This window comes from Jaculus jaculus, chromosome 5 (genome assembly GCF_020740685.1).
Source record: "Jaculus jaculus isolate mJacJac1 chromosome 5, mJacJac1.mat.Y.cur, whole genome shotgun sequence".
Lineage (NCBI taxonomy): Eukaryota > Metazoa > Chordata > Mammalia > Rodentia > Dipodidae > Jaculus > Jaculus jaculus.
In genome coordinates this window covers 120,705,452-120,711,451 of record NC_059106.1, presented here as the reverse complement: position 1 = coordinate 120,711,451, position 6,000 = coordinate 120,705,452, and positions in this window count along the sequence as shown.

Below are 6,000 nucleotides of genomic sequence, written 5' to 3'. Positions count from 1 at the left end.
CCAGCAAGGTGAACCAGACTGCAACAGTAAAGTGGTACTGAGGAGTGGGGTTGCTGCTAGACACCTGACTATGTGCCTTTGGCCTTTTGGAGCTGATTTTCAAGAGGACTGTGGGAGGATTTGAAACCTTGACCTAAAAGATACCTTACAGTGCTGTAAGTACAGCTTGATGGACTGTTCTGGTCTGAGCTACAAGACCTGAATGCAGTAAAAACTATGGACTGTGAGGTTTGGCTTATGAGGGTGAGAAAGAGCTTTGCCTGGACTGGGCTACCAGTTTGTGTGAGAAGCTTGCTCTTATGCCCATGTCCTGAGAAGTTGTGCAGGGTTGCTTTGTGTAGAAATGAACTGGTGTGAGCAGAGGGATATGGCACAGAAAGAAAAATCTTTGGGTAAACTCTTGCCCATTCAGCTGCAACTGAGAGATTACAACCTTTGAGACAGGGCTAGCTGACCTGTGCTGGGGCAATAAGAAGAATGTAGACTCTTTTGAAGGGGCCTGGGTGCTCAAGGAGTGTTCTGTTCTTCAAAGTCTGCTTTATTCCCCCCTGGATTAACAAATTGGCACCCTACCTGGTATCGTGGAGTGTAAGAAATCCTGGAAAGAGAGTCATTGAGTTTGCAACATGGTCTTGTGTTTTGGACATGGCCATGGGCAGTGTGAAGCGGGTTTTCTGGTTGCCTGCATAGAGACCCCATGGGGCCATGAGGATGAACCATGGCTTGCAGTGGAGACCCAGTGGAGATGCTGGGACCATGAGATGGCTGCCAAGGAGAGCTGCCGGCCCCGATGAAGTTTCCCAGGTCTGTGAGTAGCCTAGCTGGAGGGGCAGAATTGGAATGCCAGAGTCTTGTTGCTGGTTAGAATTATCGGACTTGGAGACTTGTCACTTACTAGAGTTATTGGACTTAGAATTTCAGTTTAATGTTTTCCCTGGTTTTAAATTTTGTATTGGCTAAATGTTTCTTTGCTATGCTCAATGCCATCTTTTGCAGTGTGAATATTTATTCTGTGCCATTATGGGTTTTTTGAGCTTATTTTTTGGTATCACGGCTCAGTTAAAAGATCTTGGACTATGAGCATGTATGAACATCTTTGGGATTGATAAAAACTATGGGGACTTTTAAAGTCAGACTGAATGCATTGTATTTTACATCATGTATGGATATCAGTTTATGGGGGCCAGGGGCAGAATGTGGTGGTTTGATTCAGGTGTCCCCCATAAATTTAGGTGTTCTGAATGCTAGCTCCCCAGCTGATGAATATTTGGGAATTAATGCCTCCTGGAGGGAGTGTATTGCTGGGGATGGGCTTATGGGCTTTATAGCCAGTTTCCCCATGCCAATGTTTGGCACACCCTCCTGTTGCTGTGGTCCACCTTCTGTTGGCCAGGGGGTGATGTCCATCCTCTGCTCATGCCATCGTTTTCCCCTGCCATTGTGGAGCTTTCCCTCGAGCCTGTAAGCCAAAATGAATCTCTTTTTCCCAAAAACTGCCTTTGGTTGGGTGATTTCTACCAGCAAGGCAAACCGGACTGCAACAGTATATCTCACCAAAGTCAGGAACAGAAAGAGAGAACAGCAAGTGGACTAAACTATAAAACCTCAACATCCATGCTCAGTGACTCAATTCCTGCAGCAAGGCTCCACCTCCTAAAAGTTCCATAACCATCCCACACTGTCACCAACCAAGAGACCAAGTATTCAAACACATGAGCCTATGGGGACATATCACACTCAAACCATCGTAGTCAGTGTACAAGTATCTGCTTGAATCCCTGGGTTATACACATCTCCACATTGCTGGGATAAACTTGCATACAGACAGTTAGTGGGAGGAACAGGATTTATTTCAGGCTTTCAGATCCAGGGGAAGTTCCATAATGGCAGAAGAGGCTGGCCCCCTTTCACAGATCCAAGCAGAGAGAAACCACCAGCAGCAGCCAGCACCACAGCATCACCAAGCACAAATGGAAAGTAAACAGCAGGGACTCGGGACGATCTTGGATTGTTCTACATACCTTTAGCCTAGAACTCAGATCCATCCCCTAGGTATGGACCCCAGGATCAGCCCCCAGTGACACCTCTTCCAGACATGGGGCTGGAAATCTATTTTAATAAAATATCTGGGTCTATTGGGGGACATCCATTTAAACTTCCACACCTTGCTTCCAATTCTTTTAAAAGTTTTTATCTGGAAGTAGCATTTCTGGTGCACATATTAATTCTATCTTTAATTTTTTGAGATATAAGATACCATATTCCATTGGCAAAGCACAGTTTCCATATCTTTACCAACATTTCTTATTTTCTTATTTTCATGATAGTAGAAAGCCCAAGGGTGTAAAGTGCCTTGTGGATGTGATCTGCAGTTTCCTGTGATACCCAATTCTCATGTGCTTATAGCCCCCTGTACATCTTTTCTGGAGAAATGCCTATTTCAGACCTTTGCACATTTGTTCTTGGTTGTTAGTTTTATGTTTGTTGTAAGAGTACTGGAGAGACTTCATTATTAACAATATTCTGATTTTTCCATGGTATACTTCATCTAAGATTTACTCGTCCTTTCATCTTTTTCATATTAACTGTTTTCCACTTTATTTATTTTACCCTTTGTCTTTTTTAAGGGAATCAGTAGCCTCAACACTGAGTTTTGTGGGCAATTAGTCTCTTTCCAATAATATTGTGCTATAACTGAGACATACAAATCAGTATTCTTGTTTTCTCAGAAAACTCTTCTAGTTTCCTATTCTCTCTAGTGACCTGCCATAAAGAATTAAGGGCACAGCCCTCTGCTTTGATTCCAAATAAGGTCCAGGCAATACAGCATGCTAGGAATCCCAAAGTGATTATATGTAGCTCTAAGCAGATCACCTCTCATAGCACATGGGAAACAAGTAGAAATCCTTTCACAATGGAGAGAAAATATAGGAGCTAAATATATTTTCATTTGTTATAAATTCATGTCACACTGGGGAAGAGCTTTGGGTATAAAAAATGAAAAAGAACATAAGATCTAGTTATACAAGAGAATGATATAAATAATATGTCTTGGGGGCTGTAAGATGACCCAGCAGTTAAAAAGGATTCCTTGAAAAGCCTGCTGGTCTGGGTTCAACTCCAAGCCATCCATATAAAGCTGGATGTAAAGAGTGGCACAAGCTTATGGTGCTTGTTTGCAACAAGAGGCCTTGGTATGCTCATATATACATAAGTAAATAGATGCATTTTAATACAATACTTAATAATATGCCTTAATAGAATACTTATACATATATAATTACTTATAATATAAATTATGCAATATTTGTATATCTATATATAGAGAGAACATGTAATAATATATTTTAAGATAAAGGAAAATGATCCTTTTATAGTCATACTTGACTATTGATCCTTACCTAAAAATAAACAACAATGAAAGGCTATTTGACTTAAGGAGACAGGCATGTAAAGGTTTTAATGGCTACAATCCAAATCATAAAGTTTTAGGAATCTTATGAGAGTTGGTAAGGACCAAGGGGCAACAAGGCCTCCTGACAGACAGCCATTAAAAGAATCGTACATGGGGAAGAGCTGAGGCTGGAATCTCAGTCATTGCAGGTTCACAAGTGTCCTTCCCATCTGTCCCTTACATCTTCTGGGAAGACAGATTGCATCCAAGAAAAGCATTGATCTCAGCAGAACTTGGCACACATTTGTGCCAGAGCTCTCAGTCATCTTAGACACCTGAAGCGCAGTAGAGACCCTTGAAGCCTAGCCCTGAGAACCGCCTGTGGATGAGGTTCAAAGCAGGCCATCTTTTGACCCAGTCTGCCCTTTCATCCTCGGTATGGCAATGCACTAACCTGGACCCCCACCTCCCTATAAGCTGGAGAGAGCCAGAATTGTATACTGGACTATTTTTGGAGTAGCCAAGGACTAGCTACTTCAGAATGAAAGAGATGAGAAGATTCTATTTAGCATGCAGATTCCCGTCCTGTCCTAGACCTGCCCAGAACATCTGACAATGTTCTGAAGCTGACCCTATCCATACCTATACGTATCCATGTGTGATAATCTCACACATGTGTGTTCCCATTCACATGGTCAATAGCTTTCCTATCATAACAGAGTTCATATGAGAATGAAATGTTATTTTTCTTCCATTTGGATAAAAGACTTAAACAGACTTCTTTTTTGTCAGTTTCTGCTGAAGTTCCTATGCTGAGAACCACAGACAAATACCCATATTTCTTATAGAAAAGCTCTGAGACCTTGCCAAGAGATAGTAACATTAGTTCATCAAACCTCACTTTGTCTTTTCTTTTTTTTTCTTTCTTTTTTTTTTTTTTTTGGTATATCATGAAGTTTTATTGGTCAGTTAAAATTAGTAAATACACTGATATTATTCAAAAATTCTCCATGGCATTAACAAGCAATAAAAAGTTATCAGATGTATATTTACAAGGTGGAGGAGGCTGTGTGGCAGAGGAAGCCATGAAGCAGGTGCTGAGGAAGGAAAGTAGACATGCTGGGTGGAGGACATGGAGAAGAGGGTGTTAGGGAAGAAAATGGAGCTACTCAAGGATATCAGTGTTCATCATTAAAGCTGTTCTTCATAGCACTGTGTACAACAATCTAAGAAAAAAATGTTTACAACAATGTACTATTGAACATGAAATTATGTTATGATAAATTGTTATTCACAACTTTAAAATTCAACAATTCTCAGTGTTACACTTCAAGATTATTTCTTTGTTCTTTTTGATCTGTTGTCTATTGCATGGCATGCAGGAGTCCTGTATGTGGTCAGAACACCAACTCTTATCTGTAACACCCATGTTGGGAGTGAGTTGATGTGACCTGGGTATTTAAAATTTAAGAGACTGAGAGAACTATTCCCTTATAAAAAACTTTTTTTTTCTATTTTGAAATTTATTATTTTAATCTTTTTTTAATAATTAGTTTTACATTAAGCAAATACAGTCAGTTTGGTACCATTACTAGGCTCATCCATGACTTACCCCCTCCCCTTGTCCCTTGCTTATTGAGGTATATGGGTCATGCATTATATAATTACCCTTCATTTATAGGTAGGTTAAATGCATCTGCATATCATGACCCAACATATGGCTCTGACATACTTTCTGCACCCCCTTCCACAAAATTTCCCTGAGCCATGTTGGGTTCATTTTTGGTATGCTTCAGTGATGAGGTGTTGGGGGCCTCTGTGTCTCTGGATATCTAATTTGGTAGGAGTTGATTTTTCTCTGTGTTGATCTTCTTCCCCCTTGTGCTGGTATCCATTTCACCAGGAAACAGCACCTTTGCTTGTTTTGCCAATTTTTCTTACTTTCAGCCAGGGCCCTTTTGAGGTATGATGGGGTGGCTCTCTCATTAGGATCTACATCTATCTGAAAAAGAGAAGCAGATTCTCCAATGAAGAGTAAGTTAGCACCAGGACAAATGAGATTACCCTTACTTTTTTTATAGAGAATTTAATAGGTGTAGGCACTCTTGTAGCCCACAACTGGTGGTAGCTTGGTAATGGAGAGTGGACTTATGTTTGGATATGGTTCTGACTTGTTTCCCAGCTCCAGCTATGGGTCTCATAACACTGAGGGAATCAGTTAGCCAAATAAAAAGCAGTTGGTTCCCCACCATGGCTGTGTGCCACTATTGTACTTTATGGGTATCACAGGTTATTTGCTGCTAAAGTAGGTTAGATGCTTGAAAATATATTGGTTATTTTCCCCCAGTCCCCCATGTAGCACCTTCTGGCACTAGACATGCTGACTGTCTGAGGATTGACTCTCTTCCAGCTTCCAGCCATGCCATTCCATTTTACATGTTAACCACATACAGAGTCTTCAGCAGTAGGGGCTTACCACTAACCTTTGGTGGGTCATCAAGTACTCATACAGAAATCTGTCTTTCTTTTAGGAAACCTTTTAGGTCTCTCTGATCAAAAGCTCATTGTAGATGATAGCCACATGCTGGTACTGGGAGTTACAGGTC